The sequence below is a fragment of the Gymnoscopelus braueri genome (genome assembly GCF_963280865.1).
Source record: "Gymnoscopelus braueri genome assembly, chromosome: 11".
NCBI lineage: Eukaryota > Metazoa > Chordata > Actinopteri > Myctophiformes > Myctophidae > Gymnoscopelus > Gymnoscopelus braueri.
In genome coordinates, this window is record NC_137613.1 from 53,267,042 (window position 1) to 53,289,541 (window position 22,500).

The following is a 22,500-nucleotide window of genomic DNA, read 5'->3' on the forward strand; positions in this document are numbered from 1 at the left end:
CTCAGAGACAAATATATTACTTTTACTCCACAATTATTTGAAAACTTTAGTTACTAGTTACTTTGTAGATTTGTATTATTATTACAAAACATACATAACCACTTGAGCCCTACAGTATATATACATTTCGGACATTTGAAAATAGCCGCAAAATTCGACGCATTCATTGTGAGCTGATACTTTTACTTAAGTAAACATTAACATTAAACATTTTGAGTACTTTTTCCACCACCCTACCATCCTTCAAAACGGCAAAAGAAATGACACCCTACTGTTTTTCTGTAAATAAATGTTTACTGCTCCTAGTATTGATTCTTATAGTATTGTATGTCTTTCTATGTCTTGATGAATTGAATACACAGGACCACAATGGAAATGTTATCTATTTAGCACACATTTAGTACATAACTGCACCTCTCTACTTTTTGCAAACTGTTAAATAAAGTATTCACTCAAATAATCAGTTGCACACTAAAATAGGTATGACAAATAACCATTGCCATTTTCAAGAATATGTGGAATATCTGACATATTTTCTTGTTCTTTATTTCTGTCTCTATTCTTCTTCACTTTCCTGAAAACTATAAACGATGGAGCTTGTATGAAAAATAATTTCACCCACTGTTTTACGCCTGCAGAATAGATTAGAACAGAAAAGAAAAGAATAGAATAGAATAGAATAGAATAGAATAGAATAGAATAGAATACCACCAACGACACAATTATTCACGATTATTTCAATTTTTTTCTCAATTACGATTGATGAGCGATCTTTTTCATTTACATTTAAAATTGCTGATCTACAAGCTCACAAGCTTGTAGATCAGCTATTTTCCATTATTTCTTATAACCCAACATTGTGGAACAACGTATATGATACAGGGTTATGTGGTTAATCATACTAATCAATTCAGTCGCTTATGAAACAAAAAGATTGAAATTGGTTTCATGTTGATTCCTTGATATAAGAAAGGAAAGTAAGAAGTACAATTCTGACCAATTTTTACTTTACTGGAGTATTTCCAATTTTCAATACTTTTACTTCCACTCCATACATCTCAGAGGCAAATATTGTACTTTTACTCCACTACAATTATTTGAAAACTTTAGTTACTAGTTACTTTTGATTTTGATTATGATTACAAAACATACATTACTCACTTCAGCCATATACATTTCGGCCATTTGAAAATAGCCGATCAATGCGTTGCGATTCGACGGATTGTGAGCTTGTAGATCTGCTTGTAGATCTGCTATTTTCAAAGGACTTCTATGAATTTTATACATTTGAAAACTTGTGAAACGGGACTTTCTGCGTAACGAGTACTTTTACTTTTGATACTTTAATCCATTTTGATGCCAATACTTTTGCACTTTTACTCAAGTAGATTTGGAATTCCGAACGTTTACTTGTAACAGAGTATTTCTACATTGCAGTATCGGTACTTAAGTAAAATATTTGAGTACTTTTCCCACCACCGGTTAATTGCTACAATGATGACATTAGGATATGACTTTCAGGCTCCCTGTGGCTGTTGTGCACGTTACTGACACCGTCAGGAAATGCAACCCGACGCCTGTGAATGGGAAACGTTAAATGGTTGAACACCATGAGGTTAAGGTGTGGTCGAGACGATCGCTCATGCATCCATTATCTCCTAACAACCAGGCAACATCTAAACACTGGAAATGTGCCTCTTAGTCTTAACCCATTAAAGACCTGAGGCCGATTCTACGGATGCCTTCTAAATCAGAAGTTCTCAAACTTTTTTCTTGCCAAGGATCCCCAAAATTATATGTATTTGGCCGCGGACCCCCATCTGACGCCCAGAAGAGAAGATTTGTGTTTTACTCTCAAGATTTCTCAAAAAATGTTCAAAAATAGGGGCGCCCGATGGCCTAGCGGTCCAGGTGCATACCACATACGCTGGTAATCCAGCTTGACAGCGTGCCATGGGTTCGACTCCCGATCCTCACGACCTTTGCTGTGTGTCACCCCCCCATCTCTCTCCCCATTTCCTGTCAGCCCACTGTCCTGTCAATAATGGCAGAAAAAGCCCCATAACATATTTAAAAAAAAAACTAGAAAAAGTGCTCCTTGGAGCACAGGTTTCCACCAGGTCAGGTACGTTATTGTGGCCTCCTGGTGGCGCTATAATAGGCCAATGTGAAAAGGGTGGCATTTCTTCTTAGGCCTTTCACGGCAATGGGACACTGCATTCATGATTTGAGGCATTTTGTTCCAAAAATGTGTTTTGTTAAATTAGACCTGCTGGTGGCGCCAGGCCAATGCGAAAAGGGTGGCATTTCTTCCTTGGCCTAGTGGGAATGTGCGTGTGAAATTTCACGGCAATCACAAGCTGCGTTCATGATTTGAGGCATTTTGTTCAAAATCCTACAAACTTTGGAAGCCAACCTTAGCCAATCAGGATAGAATCTGGGAAATCGGGAGGGCACGGTGGCGCTGTCGCCTCACAGCTAGAAGGTCCTGGGTTCGCGCCGGGGACGCTGTGGGCGCTGGGGGCGTGTCTTCTCCTCCGCGTCATCAGCGCCCATACCCTAGGTGGGGTTGGCGAAGGGGCCTACTCTAGTTAATACCCTCACAAAAACCTGTAGTAATCCTGGTCACTATAACGCCTCACTATAACGCCTCCCCCATGACAGCATGGGGCGCCTGATGGAGGGGAAGGGAACTGGCTGGGATAACGTGTTCCTTCCACGCGCAAGTCCAACCAGGGAAACTCCCCCCTGTCAGGTGACAAGAAGGTAGTTGTCTCTCATGCATTGAAGGAGGCATGAGCTCGGCCCTGGCCTCCCTAGGCTGGTGAGGGGAGTGTAGTGCCCAGGATCACTTAGAAAATTGGCACCGGGTGAAAAATAAGGGTTACAAAAATCGTGGGATAAAAAAAATATAAGAAAAAAGGAATCTGGGAAATCGGACAGATCCGGGTTGATCACATGACTATAGAGATACTGTGTGCCGATTTGCATGACGTTTGGATAAAATCTGTAGGAGTAATGTAAAAAAATGGGTTTCGCCTAAATCGGCCTCCTGGTGGCGCTATACCAGGCCCATGTGAAGAATTTGGAGCAGAGGTTCTGAATTGGCATCCAGGGAGTGTGTGTGCACAGTTTCGCAGCGGCCGGGCCAACGGTGCTGGAGATTAGCTGCTCACAGACAGATGGACGGACGGACGGACACACGGACAGAGGGTAAAACATACTCTCTCGCCATGCCTTTCGGCCTGGCGGAGACAATAAGTTCATAAATAGCAAATATACCTATATCTGCTATTTTTGAATATCCAATGCTAAAATCTAAAGTGGCAGAGGCGCTTTCACGGTTTTAATGGCTTAAACATTTTGATGGCAAGGACACCCCAAATGTATATGTATTTGGCCGCGGACCTCCATCTGAAAGCATTTTATGGCAGGGACCCCCATAAGACAAGATTTGTGTTAAATAAATAAATGTTTTCCAAAGATTTTCAAAAATTGCAGATCTATAATCTCACAACGCGTCGTGATGTGAGCGATGGTTGTGAGCTTGCAGGTTTCATCCACTCAGGAGGGAGAACTCGTACAGGACACAGGATAAAAAAAAGTGGAGTTGTGGTGGAAAAAGTACTCAGATGTTTTACTTAAGTAAAAGTATCAATACTGCAATGTAGAAGTACTCTGTTACAAATAAAAGTCTGGAATTCAAAATGTACTTGAGTAAAAGTAACAAAAGTATTGGTATCAAAATGTACTTAAAGTACCAATGCGTCGCATCGCGGCGTGTTGTGACCTTGTAGATCGGCTATTTTCAAATAGCCTATATATATAAAATAGGGCTAAAGTGGTTAATGTATGTTTTATAATATAATAATTTATATCTGTAAAGTAGCTAACTAAAGTTTTCAAATAATTGTAGTGGATTAAAAGTACAATATTTGCCTATGAGATGTAGTGGAGTAAAAGTAAAAGTATAGACAATTGGAAATACTCCGGTAAAGTAAAAGTACCTCAAAATTGTACTTAAGTGCAGTACTTGAGTAAATGTAGTTACTTTACACCACTGGAAGTGATGACACACAAAATCCTGACTGCTGCTGCGGAGCATTGAAAGACTATTAAAATTATTTTCAGTGAGTGAGGATACGGTATGTATAACTTGAACTAGAACACTATAAAGTCTAACACTATAATTGGGTTCTCTCTCCTGATTGGATGGAATTGGCAACCCACCGGAAGATGTATTTTCTTTTTTATTAAAGAGCTGGAGAGACAGGGAGACCACCGTTACTGAACAAAAACTCTATATAAATACTATCACAATGTAAAACTTAAAGGGGTAGTTCACCCCCCAAATAACTTTTTTTCTATTGATTACTCACCCCATGGGGCCTTGAATTCATGGATATTTTTTTGTTTTTGTCGCATTCCTTCCTTTATTATTTGATTATAATAAATTTAGCCCCATTGATTCCGGTAGGAGACACAAATGCATTTGTGTCTCCTACCGGAATCAATGGGGACACATTTATTATAATCAAATTATTGGCTTAGGAATGTGACAAAAACAAAAAAATATCTATGAATTCAAGGCTCCAGATGGTCAGTAATCAATAGAAAAAAAGTTATTTTGGGGGTGAACTACCCCTTTAAACTAATCGGTAAACATAGAACCTAGCATCTAAATAACATGCCATCTGGATAACATTGTTATCCTTTCTGGTCTGTCTGTCTGTCTGTCTGTCTGTCTGTCTGTCTGTCTGTCTGTCTGTCTGTCTGTCTGTCTGTCTGTCTGTCTGTCTGTCTGTCTGTCTGTCTGTCTGTCTGTCTCTCTTTTGCTCTCTCTCTCTCTCTCTCTCTGTGTCCTCCCCCAGAACAACCTCCTGGACTCCCACCAGTCTGGGTTCAAAGTGGGTCACTCGACCGAGACTGCCCTCCTGGCAGTGACGGAGTCGCTCCATGCCGCTAGAGCGAACTCGCTCTCCTCCGTCCTGATACTCCTGGACCTGTCTGCAGCGTTCGACACGGTGAACCATCCGGTGAACGGTGAACCATCATCCTCTCCCAGGGATGGGTGTCTCAGGCTCTGCACTCTCCCTGTTTGCATCCTACCTGATGGGTCGCTCCTACCAGGTGATGCTGAGAGGGTCTGTGTCAGAACCACACAGGCTCACTACTGGGGTTCCCCAAGGCTCGGTTCTGGGTCCTCTTCTTTTCTCTCTCTACACTACATCTCTTGGTGCTGTTATGGAGTCCCCCCCCCTCTTCTTTCTATGGAAATTAACGTTGCGATGGGAACGATGTACAAAAACGAATTTCACCCACTTCTTTACCTTGTAAACCTGTGATGTGACAATAAAACTGATTCTGATTCTGATTCTGATTCTGAGGAGGATTCGCCCCTTCCTCACAGAGAAGGCAGTGCAGGTGCTCATCCAGGCTCTTGTCATCTCCCGCCTGGACTACTGCAACTCCCTCCTTGCTGGTGCCCCGGTGTCTTCCATCAGACCTCTGGAGCTTGTTCAAAAAGCTGCAGCTCGTCTGGTGTTCAACCTTCTCCGTTCTCTACACTGGCTCCCCATAGCGGCTTGCATCCAGTTTAAAACCCTGGTGCTGGCCTATAGGGCAGTGAAAGGGACAGCTCCTTCTTACCTCCGGGCTATGGTCGATGCTTACACCCCTGCCCGACCACTTCGGTCTGCCACCTTGGGGGCGACTGGTTCCCTCGTCGCTCAGTGGTCCTTCTGGCCGATCTACACGGTCACAGCTTTTTTCTGTTCTGGCCCCACAGTGGTGGAATGAACTTCCCACTGATGTCAGGACAGCAGAGTCACTGCCCATCTTTTGCCGCAAGCTGAAAACCCACCTCTTCAGGAAACACTACCCTTCCTCTTCGCCTTGCCTACTTGTTGTTAACTAGTTGTACAAGCTCTTGTTTTATTGTATCTTATTCAATAAACTTTGTTTTAGCTCTTGCTCATTTGATTTTCCTATTTGTCTCATCTGTTTAAGAAAGTAGGTAGCTGATATATTTCACTTTTACCATAGCGTAGGTATACTCTTAGTTGCTTGTTTTAGAAGAGAATGCACTTAAGACTTCTGGTGATTAGTAGTTTCCTTGCCTACCTATGTTGAATGCACTTATTGTAAGTCGCTTTGGATAAAAGCGTCTGCTAAATGACTGTAAAGTAATCTGTCTCTGTCTCTGTCTCTGTCTCTGTCTCTGCCTCTGTCTCTGCCTCTGTCTCTCTCTCTCTCTCTCTCTCTCTCTCTCTCTCTCTCTCTCTCTCTCTCTCTCTCTCTCTCTCTCTCTCTCTCTCTCTCTCTTCTCTCTCACTCTCTCTCTCTCTCAGCGGTCCCCAGGTCAGTGTGTTCCCAATGTTTTGTCAAATCTGTGTAATTTGAATCGTGAACAGTGTGTGTGTGCGTGCGTGCGTGCGTGCGTGCGTGCGTGCGTGCGTGCGTGCGTGCGTGCGTGCGTGCGTGCGTGCGTGCGTGCGTGTCTTTGTGTGTGGTGTGTTGGGGGGGGTGTTATGCTCTACTCCAATGTAATCAGCTAGGGCAAGAAATGTTAACTCACACAGTATTAGTTATTTCCCTTGATAACGCACACACACACACACACACACACACACACACACACACACACACACACACACACCACACACACATACACACACACACACACACACACACACACACACACACACACACACACACACACACACACACACACACACACAGCATGGAGACAGTGTGAGACAGATCCCTGAGGGCCTCAGACTCATCGGGACTGTTATTTTACATTATTATTTTAGGTGGAGGAAGGACATGATTGAATGGACGAAAGAAAGAAAGAAAGAAAGAAAGAAAGAAAGAAAGAAAGAAAGAAAGAAAGAAAGAAGATGTAATTTTGTACGATACAATACAATGCAAAGGGTTGTATACAGTGGTGGAAAAAGTGTTACTTTGGTAAATGTATCAATACGGCAACATAGAAATACTAAAAGTAAAAGCCCGGAATTCAAAATGTACTTGACTGAAAGTACAAAAGTATTGGTATCAAAAGTACCAAAAGGAGAAAGTACTCATTACGCAGAATGTCCCATTTCACAAGTTTTCAAATATAACAATCTTTTGAAAATAGCAGATCTACAAGCTCACAATGTGTCGCAACGCGACACATTGTGAGCTTGTAGATCTGCTATTTTCAAATAGCCAAAGTTTAAGTAACTAGTAACTAAAGTTTTCAAATAGTGGAGTAAAAGTTCAATATTTGGATCTGAGATGTAGTGGAGTGGAAGTAAAAGTATTGGAAATTGGAAATAGTCAAGTAAAGTACAAATACCTCAAAATTGTACTTAAGTATAGTACTTAAGTAAATGTACTGTACTTTACTTAAGTAAAAAATACCAAACATGTATCCTGATGATGGTGCCAGAGTGACACAAAGAAGCAGGTGCTGGAGAGCCTCTGTTATTAATTAATGACTAGACCGTTGTGGTGGTGTCCAACTTGTAGATGTCATTACAGAAACAAGTCAGATGGTTGAATCCTAGAAAGATATATATGGCCCCTCATTTTGGCCCTGTGATGCCCCGCCCACAGATGATATGAATACCAAAACTCTCGCCCCAAAACACATTCACCTGAAATTCCTTCCTAAATTTAACCTCAGTAAACTATGCCTAAACCTAGCCTTATTCCTAAACGTAACCTCAGTAAACTATGTCTAAACCTAATCTTATTCCTAAACGTAACCTCAGTAAACTATGTCTAAACCTAACCTTATTCCTAAACGTAACCTCAGTAAACTATGTCTAAACGTATCCTTATTCCTAAACGTAACCTCAGTAAACTATGTCTAAACCTAATCTTATTCCTAAACGTAACCTCAGTAAACTATATCTAAACGTAACCTTAGGCTACTCCTAAACGTAACCTCAGTAAACTATGTCTAAACCTAACCTTATTCCTAAACGTAACCTCAGTAACCTATGTCTAAACGTAACCTTATTCCTAAACGTAACCTCAGTAAACTATGTCTAAAACTAACCTTATTCCTAAACATAACCTCAGTAAACTATGTCTAAACCTAACCTTATTCCTAAACCTAACCTCAGTAAACTATGCCTAAACCTAACCTTATTCCTAAATATAACCTCAGTAAAACTATGTCTAAACCTAACCTTATTCCTAAACGTAATCTCAGTAAACTATGCCTAAACCTAACCTTATTCCTAAATGTAATCTCAGTTGACTATGCTTAAACCTAGCCTTATTCCTAAACGTAACCTCAGTAAACTATGCCTAAACCTAACCTTATTCCTAAACATAACCTCGGTAAAACTATGGCTAACCCTAAACTTATTGGTAACCTTATCCTCAGTAAAAGAAATACAAGAATACAAGAACCACTGGTCCGCGAAATCCATCTATCTATCTATCCATCTATCTATCTATCTACCTATCTATCTATCTATCTATCTATCCATCCATCCATCCATCCATCCATCCCCCCCCCACACACACACACACACACACACGTATGAATATAATATATATATATATATATATATATATATATATATATATATATATATATATATATACACACACACATGTAGGCCTATATCGCTCCACCCCCCTGGGGTGCGGGTGGAGCACTTCAAGAAAACGAGCACTCCTTTTTCAATCTGACTGGTTTTCCAATCATACTGTAACATACATACATACCTGTGGGTGCTGGGGCCGTGTCCTCTCCTCCGCGTCATCAGTGCCCATACCCTAGGTGGGGTTGGCGAAAGGGCCTCTCTGTGTGGAGTTTGCATGTTCTCTCCGTGTCCCCTACCACAAAAACATGCAGTAATCCTGGTCTCTATACTGCCTCCCCCTGGTCAGCCGGAGCGTCTGATGGAGGGGAAAGGAACTGGTTGGAATAATGTGTTCTTTCCACACACTACGTCCTACCGGGGAAACTCCCCCCTGTCAGGTGATAAGAAGCGGCTTGCTAGCTGCCCAGCAGCCCAGGATTACATAGGCAATTGGCACTGGGTGAAAACATTTGTTACAAAATCGTGGGATAAACATTTAAAGAAAAAATAAAAAAATTGCATACATAGGCTTGCTTTGGTATGGTATAATAGTGTCTAGTATGAATTTGAAGTGGGGAGGGAGGGGCTACATGCCTAGAGGGCAGGGCGAGGGGGGGCGGGTCGATCTCTCTAATAGGCTGCAACGGACACATATGCAAATGACGAAGGCGTGGCGCCGGCGAGGCGGCGCGCTCCACAGTCTTCCGGTGGCGGAGCGCTCACTTCAGTTCAGTCAGTGTGTGTGTGGGACCGCCGCTGCACGGAACATCACAACACACACACACGTAACGCTCTGTGTGTGTGAGTGTGGGGACGCGCGTGCACGTGTCTGCCTGTATGTGTGTGTGTGCGTGCGCGTATCGGGATGCGACCGTTCGGTCGCGTTGCGGCGGATTTCGTGCGTTCTTTGTGTTGAGCTGCTGCCCGCTGGACAACTAGGAGAGACCGTTCACGCGGTGTGTGTATGTGTCTGTGTGTGTGTGTGACTGCGTGTGTGTGTGCGTGCGTGTGTGCGTGGGGTGTGCGCGTGGTCCTGGGAATTATCATCAACAGTCGCCTGCGTTTCAGTGGATTATATTATTATTATTATCATTATTTAGTCTCTTTTATGGTGGTGTTTGTTCAGCCACCGGTGCCTGGTACTAGAAGAAGGAGGTGAGTCTCTCTCTCTCCCTCTCTCTCCATGCGTGCGTGCGTGTGTACGTGCGTCGGTCCGAGACGTGCTTTGCAGCCTTGTAGGTTCGCATGCTCTCTCTCTCTCTCTCTCTCTCTCTCTCTCTCTCTCTCTCTCTCTCTCTCTCTCTCTCTCTCTCTCGCCATCTCTGTCTCTGTCTCTGTCTGTGTGTGTGTGTGTGTGTGTGTGTGTGTGTGTGTGTGTATGTCTCTCTCTCTCTCTCTCTCTCTCTCTCTCTCTCTCTCTCTCTCTCTCCCCCCTCTTTCCCCCCTCTGTCTCTCGCCCCATCTCTCTCTCTCTCTCTCTCTCTCTCCATCTCTGTCTCTCTGTGTGTCTCCCTCTCTCTCTCCCCATCTCCCTCTCTCTCTCTCCATCTCCCCCCCTCTCTCTCTCTCTCTCTCTCCCCATCTCTCCCCACCACTCTCCCTCTCCCCGCTTTTGTTTTTTCCTCTCTCCTCTCTCCTCTCTGTGGTGTGTGTGTGTGTGTGTGTGTGTGTGTGTGTGTGTGTGTGTGTGTGTGTGTGTGTGTGTGTGTGTGTGTGTGTGTGTGTGTGTGTGTGTGTGTGTGTGCGTGCGTGCGTGCGTGCGTGTGCGCAAATGCTTGCGTGTGTGTGTTAGGAATGGGATCAGTGTATTCCCAGTAGAGAGTGGAGCAGAGTCTGTCACCTTTCTGACTGACTGACTGACTGTCAATCACTACAACACACACACGCACACACACTCACACTCACACGCACGCAGACACACTTGTCCTTTTTTTTAACAGGTTTAACTTGGTTAAGTTCGGTTCGGTTTCATGTTGTGACATACAGACAGACAGACAGACAGACAGACAGACAGAGCAAGCGTGTTAATCCGACATGAATCCAGACAGACAGTTTATCAGATAGACAGATTTAATGGATAAGACAGTTTAACTGTCTGTCTGTCTCTCCGTCACTCTCGAAGTACCACGAGCACATAAAAAAACCACTCACTGCTCAAAGACCACAAGCACTATACACACTCACATACTAGATCCTATAAGTGCTTCTCAATATGGGGTCCAGGGACCCCCAGCTGGTTCCAAGGGGTCCCCCACTCCCCCCAGTCTTCTCAAACGATTGAATTTCAAGGACCACCGTAACTCCGAGAGTGTACAAAATGTGTACACTCTCAGAGTCACTGTAAGGGTCCATTTGGTTCCATTTGTACACTCTCAGAGTTACAGACCTGTAAGGGTCCATTTGGTTCCATTTGTACACTCTCAGAGTTACAGACCTGTAAGGGTCCATTTGGTTCCAGTCGCACACTCTCAGAGTTACAGACCTGTAAGGGTCCATTTTGTTCCATTTGCACACTCATAGTCACAGACCCATAAGGGTCCATTTGGTTCCATTTGTACACTCTCAGAGATAGAGACCCATAAGGGTCCATTTGGTTCCATTTGCACACTCAGAGTCACAGACCCATAAGGGTGCATTTGGTTCCATTTCTACCTGCCTACCAGTGACATCATCGATGGGGATTCCAAGCTAATAGAAACTGCAGGATTTCTATTCCTGAAAAGTTAGCATGTTAACATATAGAATGGATAGGTCTCTCATTTATAAAAACTAAAACAAAAACAAAAAAATACATGGTTTGTGGTTTATTCAGAGGTTTATAAGTCGCAAGTCGTTTTGGGGGGGATTTGAAATATGAATCGAATGACTCGTCGGTCAACTCCTCGGGTAATGACATCAATGTGTGTGTGTGTGTGTGTGTGTGTGTGTGTGTGTGTGTGTGTGTGTGTGTGTGTGTGTGTGTGTGTGTGTGTGTGTGTGTGTGTGTGTGTGTGTGTGTGTGTGTGTGTGTGTGTGTGCACTTACAGATTGTAGAATGTCTATTTTGGATTTTTAGGGTTAGTGATGAAAATGGTAGCAATGGCATTGATTCACCATCCTGAAATGTTGATGTTCTCAGTATATAGTTATACAAACGTGTGTTTGTGTGTGCATGTGGTATAGTGGTATAGGGGACATTTATCACAAAACACGACACATCTCTCATTACCTTTAAGCTCCAATGTAGAGTTTTGGGGCGTTTTTGATCAAAAATGTAGCAGTGTCACGTCCAGAACCTTTTTGACTTTTTGTCCAGAACCTTTATACTGTATTAAGTATGTTACATTAAGTACGTTTCATTTTATTTATATAGCACTTCTCACGGTCTTATACTTTACATACAATAGGTATGAAAGCACAAGCATGAAGCATTCAAATAATTACAATAACCACGGAAACACAAACTGCACAATTAATCTCAGGAGCAAAGCAGACACGTTAGTAGAGGAGAACATTCCGCAAATGCTTCTGTTTGTGTGTGTGTGTGCATGTGTGCGTGTGCATTTGAGCGCTTGCATTTCTCGGCTTTAGGCCTACGTTTTAGTAAAGGCAAAAAGAATAGTAAAAATGGCATTCATAAAACGTCGACGCGTCCTCGCAACAAACGTTACACACACACGCTACACACACACGCGCGCACGGGGGATAGGAATCGAGGACATTCCGTAAATGCCTGTTTAAACAGTAGTGTGTTTTTTACTTAAAGTGCTTCTTAGGAAGAAAAAAAAAGTGTCCACAGAGGCCGTAGCTCTCGAGAGCCGATCCCAAAGTCTGAGAGGCCCTGTCACGTTCGCTTAGCAAGTACCGTACTCCTAGGAATACATGGAACATTCAGAGAATTCTACTCTGGGAAACCTAAAGGACCCATTTCCAACCTTATCTTGGTGTAATTGCTGCTCGCTAATGCTCATTATAAGATGGCACCGTTTCTGTCCACTCGCAATAGTGTCTCGGAGGAGGGCTGTGAGGGCAGTTCTTGGGGAATCTCAAGCTAATAGAAACTACAGGCTTGTTTCTATTCCTGGGGAAGTTAGCATGCTATGATAGAAGCCATTGTTCTCGCGTTGATAAAAGAGCAAAGACGAAGAAATGTGTCTGTCTGTTATCTATCTATCTATCTATCTATCTATCTATCTATCTATCTGTCTGTCTGTCTGTCTGTCTGTCTGTCTGTCTGTCTGTCTGTCTGTCTGTCTGTCTGTCTGTCTGTCTGTCTGTCTGTCTATCTTTCATCCATCCATCCATCCAATCCATCTTCCACTTTCAGATATATTAACCCATTAAGACCGGGAACGCACCTGTCACTTTTTTTATTTCTTTGGCTATTAAAAAAATTGCAGATCTACAAGCTCATTGCGCAGCACTCTGGTGCCGTGCTATGAATTTGTAGATCAGCAATTTTTTTGAAAATGTGTGCAAATCTTAAATCATTTTTTTAATGTATTTTTAAATGTAAAAAAAAAGAAAGTCTAAATATAAAAAAAACAACAATCTGTTAGGATCTAGATTAAGACATTTCTTAGAATCGGCCTCAGGTCTTAATGGGTTAACGACCAGTTATTACTTATTGTTTCACACCTCAAGGTCGTGTGTGTGTGTGTGTGTGTGCGTGTGCGTGCGCATGTTTGTTTGTGTGTGTGCATGCATGTGCCTGTCTGCCGTAGTATATTTTTATTAGGATCAATCAGGCGGGCTCCATCACAACGATAGCCTCATCCCTCACAGGGTGACACATATGAGCCATGCTGCTCCTATAAAGCTGTCCTGCCACCTCATTGTCTATCCGTCTCTCTGTGTGGTCTCTGTCAGGCCAAACACCTCCTATCTCCGAATGTCCAGTGGTGGTAAAAGTACTCACATTTCTTTTACTTTTTAAAGTAAAAAGTAGCAATACGGCGATGTAGAAATACTCTGTTACAAGTAAATGTACCAGGATAGAGAAATTACTTGAGTAAAAGTACAAAAGTATTGATAATAAACATTTACTTAAAGTACCACAAGTAAAAGTACTCATTATTATGCAGAATGTCCCATTTCAAGTTTTCAAATGTATAAACGTCTTTTGAAATTAGCAGATCTACAAGCTCACAATGCGTTGCATCACGACGCGTTGTGACCTTGTAGATCGGCTATTTTCAAATGGCCGAAATGTATATAGGGCTGAAGTGGGTAATGTATGTTTTGTAATAATAATCTAAATCTACAAAGTAACTAGTAACTAAAGCTTTCAAATAACTGTAGTGGAGTAAAAGTACAATATTTGGATCTAAGCTGTAGTGGAGTAAAAGTATTGAAAATTGGAAATACTCCAGTTAAGTAAAAGTACCTCAAAATTGTACTCAAGTACAGTACTTGAGTAAATGTACTTAGTTACTTTACACCACTGCAAATGTCTAATTTTTATGGGTTTCCCCCCCCGTAATTCTATGCCCTACTTCAAGCAAAACTGTCAAGCAAATGTAGTGAAAATAGCCGATCTACGACCTCACAACGTGTGAGCACGTAGATCGGCTATTTTCGCCGTTTCTGAACATGTTTGTTCCGTTTCCTGAAAAGTGACGTTTGTTGGACATACAAGGTATTCACCCAAAGGCGACGATGGCTTCCAGAGACCTTACTGGATTATTAAAGACATGTTTTATGGGCAGAGGTTTTTTGGGCAGAAACCTTGTAACACCATATTTCAATTTTATATTGTCTGTCTGTCTCTCTGTCTGTCTGTCTCTCTGTCTGTCTGTCTGTCTGTCTGTCTGTCTGTCTGTCTGTCTGTCTGTCTGTCTGTCTGTCTGTCTGTCTGCCTGTCTGTCTATTTCAAATAATTGCGATTAATGATTTAATTGTGTTTGGCATAGAACATTGGAAAATATGAATAATTCTTTTTTCTTTTTGGCTTTTAGGTTTCGTAATAAAAAAATGCACAGGGCAGATATGACAAATAATTAAATATACTAAGAAATTATTGATAAAAATCATGACACGTTGTAAGCTTGTAGATCAGATATTTTGTATTTTTATATTTGAAAATCTATCTATCTAGTCACACAAGAGTAGCACAGTAGTCTGCAAAAAAAAAAAGTGTTGCAATTTTTAAAAGCATTTTTAAGTGACAGTGAAAGTGTGTCTGTGGGTTTTATAAACCAGTAGTTCTCAACAAAAAAAAAATCTCAAAATATTTTGTTCCAGGGACCCACAGAAGTTGTAACAGAGTTAAAAATGTTCGCTTTAAAAAATACATATTCAAAGATTTTCACAAAAAAAAGTTTCACTATTTAAAAAAAAATTGCAGATCTACAGGTTCATAGCGCAGCACTCTGTGCCGCGCGCTATGAGCTTGTAGATCTGCTATTTCTTAAAATGACACAGATGCATTCCCGGTCTTAATGGGTTAACAGGATTTTGTGACTAAATGATAAATACATTGGATTCATTGGAACGCAGGTTAATTTTTTTCCCTTCCCATTTCCTGAAAAGTAACAGTTTTAGACGTACAAGGTTTTCACCTGACAGTGTGTAGGATATTATTCAGCTCTTATTGGGTTTTTAATGACATGGTTTATGGTTATTCAGAGGTTTATAAGTCACAAGTCGTTTGGGGGGGATTTGAAATATGAATCAAATGGCTCGTCAGTCGAGTCCACTCCTCAGCTAATGACACCAGTGTGTGTGTGTGTGTGTGTGTGTGTGTGTGTGTGTGTGTGTGTGTGTGTGTGTGTGTGTGTGTGTGTGTGTGTGTGTGTGTGTGTGTGTGTGTGTGTGTGTGTGTGTGTGTGTGTGTGTGTGTGTGTGTGTGTGTGTGTGTGTGTGTGTGTGTGTGCGCGCGCGCGCGCATCGCGACGCGACGCGTTGTGAGCTTGTAGATCTGCTTTTTTCAAACATTTCAGTTACTTTTACTTTTGGTACTTCAAGTACATTTTGATACCAATACTTTTGTACTTTTACTCAAGTAAATTTTGACTTCCGTACTTTTACTTGTAACAGAGTATTGCAGTATCGATACGTAACATTTGAGTACTTTTTCCACCACTGGTATAATTTAAGAAACTGCCATTGTGCGGACTCACTAGAGAAAAGGTTGTTTTGTTGTTAAAAACTATTTTCGGCTTACAATGGCTTATAGGCTTACAATGGGGGATGGATTCAGGTCAGGGTTTGTATTAGACATAAAGAGGTTAGGTTTAGGGGTTTGGGGTCAGAGTTGTTGTACTGAAAAATAGCCGATCTACAAGCTTGTGAGACACACACACACACACACACACGTTTGTATTACTTGTCACTTGTGAGAATTTCAAACTTTTAGGATGGTGATATTACGAATGCCATTTATTTTTTATTTTTTTATCACTAACCTTGAAAGACAAAAATAGGCAATCTACAATCTGTAAGGATACACACACAGACACACACAGACACACACACACACACACACACACACACACACACACACACACACACACACACACACGGCACACATCTCTCATTGCCTTTCAGCTCCCAATGTAGTGCTTTTTTTTGCGTTTTTGATCAAAAATGTAGCAGTGTCGCGACTCGTGTCTGGAACCTTTTTGACTGGGTGCCCAAGTGGGGCACTTATGCAGGGGTTGAATGAAGTATGCATCGCGCGCACGCACGCACGCGCGCACACACACACACACACACACACACACACACACACACACACACACACACACACACACACACACACACACACACACACACACACACACACACACACACACACACACACACACACACACACACACACACACACACACACACACAAACATACAGTGGTGTAAAGTAACTAAGTACATTTACTCAAGTACTGTACTTCAATTTTTTCAAATTTGGACTTCTACTCCACTACATCTCAGAGGCAAATATTGTACTTTTACTCCACTACAATTACTTGAAAACTTTAGTTACTAGTTACTTTGCAGATATAAATATATTATAAAACATACATTAACCACTTTAGCCCTGTTTTATATCTAGGCTTTTTGAAAATAGCAGATCTACAAGCTCATAACGTGTCGCATCGCGACGCGTTGTGAGCTTGTAGATCTGCTATTTTCAAACATGTTAATACTTTTACTTTCGGTACTTTAAGTACATTATTATTGAAGTTACTTGAAGTGAAACATTTGAGTACTTTTTCCACCACTGCACGCACGCACACACACACACACACACACACACACACACACACACACACACACACACACACACACACACACACACACACACACACACACACACACACACACACTGTGCGACAAGGAAGACAACAATAAAATGACAAAAAAAGAAGAAACATGAAGTCACTAAGTGCAGCTCTCAGACATGGACAGACAGATATAAATACATTCAGAGCAGATATACCATGAACCATATACATAAAACATCAGGCAAATGTTTTCGTCTTCTGAAATGCATTCAAATGAGCGTTTACTCATCCCGTGTGTAAACATGATTATCCGCTCGCAGATGAGACGCTTGTTGTTTGCATTAGCAGTGGTGGAAAGTAACTAAGTATATTTACTCAAGTACTGTACTTAAGTACAAATTTTGAGGTATTTTTACTATACTGGAGTATTTCCAATTTTCCACTACATCTCAGAGGCAAATATTGTACTTTTACTCCACTACAATTATATGAAAACTTTAGTTACTAGTTACTTTGTAGATTTTGATTATTACAAAACAGAAATTAACCACTTCAGCCCTATATACATTTCGGCCATTTGAAAATAGCAGATCTACAAGCTCACAATGCGACACATTGTGAGCTTGTAGATCTGCTATTTTTAAAAGATGTTATACATATGGAAACGTGTGAAACGGGACATTCTGCATAATGAGTACTTTCTAGTGTTGGTACTTTAAGTATATTTTGATTCCAATACTTTTGTACTTTTACTAAAGAAAATGTTTTATTCTGGACTTTTACTTAGTAACAGGGTATTTCTATATTGCAGTATTGATACCTTACTTAAAGGCAGGGTAAGTGATATTTTTTGTATTTTTTTTTTGTTTTGTTAAAAAGGTTAAAGTTCTATATTCTGATAGTAATCATTAATTGCTACAGAGCGTTTGTTCGGTCACAGGGGTCTCTCCAGCTCTTTAGTAAACAGAATATAGTACATTTTCAGGTATGTGACAAAATGTAAGCCAATCAGGCGAGAGCACTGAAAATGCATTTTCTGTTTAATGAAGAGCTGGAGAGACATGGAGACTCCTTTTACTGAACAAATAACCTATAGCAATGAGTACTATCAGAATATAGAGCTATTTAACACTTGTTTTTAACCAAAGTAAATCACTTACCCTACCTAAGTACAATTTTGAGGTATTTTTACTTTACTGGACTATTTCCAATTTTCAGTACTTTTACTTCTACTCCACTACATCTCCGATGCAAATATTGTACTTTTACACCTTTTCACTTTTGCACCAATGTTCAGATGCTGGGAAAAGCAGGCCTTTTGGAGTGGTCAGACTCAGTGTGTGCTCTTAGAGTGTGTTAACCAATCCAGATAGTGTGTAATGGGGCACCTGGGTGGTGGCACCTGGTAGGATGACAGCTAGGGTGGTACCCCAGGGTGGCACCTGGTGGGATGACAGCTAGGGTGGCACCCATGCAGGGTGGCACCTGGTAGGATGACAGCTAGGGTGGCACCCCAGGGTGGCACCTGGTGGTATGACAGCTCACAACGTGTGGAGTGGTGATCTTATAGATTGGGTATTTTATGTAAAGCAGGGGTCTTCAACGTTTCTTTCAGGCCAAGGACCCCTTAGCTGAGAGAGAGATGAAGCAGGGACCCCCTCTACATATTGTATAACATTGTGTTTTGTAAATTTATGTTCTTTGTTTTTGTTTACACATTATCTTTTCTATTAACTCATTCACAACCAGAATAAATACATAAATAAATCATCCACTGCCAGCGCTTCTTCGATTTTCTTACCTTTTCAAGTAGTCACAGAACCTCCAGTATGATCGATCCCCTGATCGTTGCTAATCACGGGGGGTTTCACTGTGCTTCAGCAAAAGATCGCGACCCCCCGTTCGCTTGTTATAGGCCGTTGAAAATAGCATGTCTCGTCAAAAATACATATATAAAACATAGAAGGTGAGATACAGGCGATTTCGCAAATACGTTAACCAGGAAGTGAATGGAGAGCAGTATATTTTGGGATCATGTGATCTCCTGGTTCTGGGGATGAAGTGGTCACTCATGTGTTAGCGAAGAGTGCCATCTAGTGGAAACACCAAAAAACACAAAAAGTCATCAAAGTCGTCTTTGGCAGTGAATGAGTTAATATGTTGGATTCATGTTATGTGCATTTTCAGACATTTGACCACTTAGGGGCAGAGGATGCTACTAGTACCAGGTGTTTTCATAGGTGTTCTACTCAGACTATGGTCGTATACAGTATTTGTTGTATTAGAGGACTAGTTATGGGTAAAATATTTGTTGTATTGTGATGTTTCAGTACTATTGTTTAGACCTACACTTGTTTAATGTTTTAGTATTGTTTGGACGTGTATTGTATCAGTACTAGAGGTACTCCCGTCTCGCCGCTGCACGGGGCCCTTGTAGCCTGGGCTGCACATCGGTGACAGAGACGTTCATTGCAACAGCGTTATTTGTTTCGACACGCAAACCGAGACGTTCATTGCAGCAGCGCAGCGGTGTTTGTTTTCGACGCGCAAACCGAAATCGAAAGCTCCCCATGGAAACCCTGTAGCTCCACCCCGCGAAACCTAAGGCTGGCGAGGCAGACAGACAGCCACACATGCGCACGACTCTCTATTGTATATTAGGATTGTTTGGAAGTGTATTGTGTTGTTTGGAAGTGTATAGTGTATTGTGTTGTTTGGAAGTGTATTGTGTATTGTATCAGTATTGTTTGGACGTGTATTGTGTATTATAACAGTATTGTTTGGACGTCTATTGTGTATTATATAAGTATTGTGTGGACATGTATTGTGTATTCATTGTATCAGTATTGTTTGGACATGTATTGTGTATTGTATCAGTATTGTGTGGACGTGTATTGTGTATTGTATCAGTATTGTTTGGACGTGTATTGTGTATCGTAGTAGTATTGTGTGGACGTGTATTGTGTATTCATTGTATCAGTATTGTTTGGCCATGTATTGTGTATCGTAGTAGTATTGTGTGGACGTGTATTGTGTATCGTAGTAGTATTGTTTGGACGTGTATTGTGTATTATATCAGTATTGTGTAGACGTGTATTGTGTATTGTATCAGTATTATTTTGGTGTATTATTGTGAACAGAGGGAGTAACCTTGGGTGTGTGTTTGATACAATGCACTGTGGGTCCCTGGTGGGCAGGGTTAGATGAGTAGTGTGTCTGCTCGCTGTTGTTGTTCCTGCTTCAAATCTCTGCCGTGGGACTCGCCTTTTGTTCTAATCCCCTCACACACGCACACACACACACACACACACGCACGCACGCACACGCGCTGTGCGTGTGTGTGTTGTGTGCGTGCGTGCGAATGAGGGGAAAATTACAGAAGAGAGGTGATTGCTGTCTTGTGTGTCTGTTTGTGTGATTATGGTGAGATTGCCTGTGTGTGTGTGTGTGTGTGTGTGTGTGTGTGTGTGTGTGTTTCACTTCCACGAAAGGCGTGCACACGCAAGCTTTCACATGCGTGTGCCTCTGCAATGAAAAGAGCGGATTTAGCCGATTAGAGGACTATAATGCTATACTAAATAATAAATAATTACACACACACACACACACACACACACACACACACACACACACACACACACACACACACACACACACACACACACACACACACACACACACACACACACACACTGTTATGAGGAAAACAAAGTTGGATGAACCACATTTTGAGTTTATGATGTAAAAAAAATAAAAAGATCAAAGTGTAGGCTACAGTTTGCTTGGTGGGGGAGGGGCTTTTACAGAACCCCACCCCAGTAGAGAGTGTGTGTGTGTGTGTGTGTGTGTGTGTGTGTGTGTGTGTGTGTGTGTGTGTGTGTGTGTGTGTGTGTGTGTGTGTGTGTGTGTGTGTGTGTGTGTGTGTGTGTGTGTGTGTGTATGTGTATGTACTGGTTCCTACTGGCCCCTTTTCTGTTTGTAAATATCACGACCAAGGATGTAAACAATTACTCCACTATCGATTCATTGCCGTTGAGAATTGACTCGATTAAATGTATCAATTGACAATCAATTGAACATTCCACGGTTCTGATTTCCCACCGTTCATTAACGGAAACAAAGTCTGCGTGGCTATACTGCCTGGGACCAGGACCTACGTTGTATGCGGTCACACACCCAGCTCGATAGCCTAAGCCTAGGCACTGGTTCTCAAACATTTCAGGCCACGACCCCACAAAATAATCATATTTGAAATGGGGAATTGTAGGAGTTGAGACATTCAATGTTGTTTGACCGGTTTCATTTTAATTAAATTAAAAAGGTCTTAAAAGTCCTTAAATTGTCACTTTAATGACATCTGGGCCCTCCCCAAAATAATTTGTGGACCTCTGATCCAAGGAGCCTAAAACATATAGGCCTATTTTACATTCACCATGTGACAAAAACACTGTGGACGTTGACATGACGGTGACGCCAGCCAGCCTCGCTTCTATTTAACGACCCAAAACATATATATATTCCACGTTCATAACATGACTGGAAAACAGTGACTGTTGACAGTCTTTGACACACGCACGGTAACGCCAGCTTCTCGTCTTATCGAATTAGTTAAAACACAATCCACGTTGTTAACATGACTGAATAACTGTGGCGCGTCTACCCTGACTACATCTGATTATTTGAAGCCATGATTCAATGCCAGACAAACAGCAACAAACAAAGCATGACAGGCGGTGGGCGACTAAAACTATTATGGACTTTAACTGACTGGGGAATGTTAACAATGAATCTATAATCTATTAACGGCTGTTAAGAATTTACTCGATTAAATTTATCGATTTTCAATTATTAGATTTTTTTTTGTTTTGTTTAGGCTAGTGAAAGTTACAGTATGGTGTGTGTGATATCAAATATGAGCTTACCATAAACACAGTAATCCTTAATCATATTCCATCATATTCAAGGGCTTTTGGAGAGAAATGACACATATAGACTCCATGGCATAGAGCACTGCAGAGGGGAGGTGTGTGTGTCTGTGACCAGCTGATGCTCGTTGACGCTCGTTAATGTTATACATCAAGGCAATTATGTTTCTGCACAAAATTTACCTTTTGTTCCTAAAGAACGCCGCTTGTCAATTAATCGATTAATCAATCAATAAGGTTAACAATTATTGAATTCATCGATAATTTGCATCCTTATAACTGACTTTTGATAGGTGGACAAGCTATGCACTATTGCAGAGTTTAAGTGACAGCTGGTTGGACAACACAACAGTGACCATTAGGTTACGCAACCAGTGTCACAGCCATGACAGCAATGATACAAAAAAGGCATAATAATAATAATAATGAATAAATCACATTCAGTGTTTTAGTATTCGGTTTCGGCCAAAGAATCTTCCTTTTGGTGCATCCTTAAAAATCACAGCTTATCAATTAATTCGCAATCAATCAATGAGGTGAATTAACTAATTAACTAACTAATTTGCATCCCTACCTCCTATTTAGCGGTACAGTTTGTCACTGCTCCCCTTAAAAGGTTTTCTTCTAATCTAAACGAAAGCATCCTTTATACCTGGAGTGTTGAAATGAATAAAAACCTGAAAACAAGATAAGGAATCTGTTTTGCAAAATATTTTAATGTATATTGTGCATGTTGATATTGACAATAGACGATGAATTCTTCACACAAATAACTGCGATT

The 22,500-nt window shown here is 41.4% G+C and overlaps 1 protein-coding gene across 1 annotated transcript in view; it reads left to right on the forward strand.

Annotated features, from left to right (window-relative positions):
• Positions 1-9,475: 9,475 nt before the first annotated feature.
• The window catches only part of LOC308095729 (semaphorin-6C-like), a gene marked incomplete at its 3' end in the record, with an annotated part of 124,499 nt that continues 111,474 nt past the window's right edge, over positions 9,476-22,500 (forward strand). The window contains exon 1 of the mRNA XM_080442768.1: positions 9,476-9,746. The remainder of the gene's footprint in view (positions 9,747-22,500) is intronic.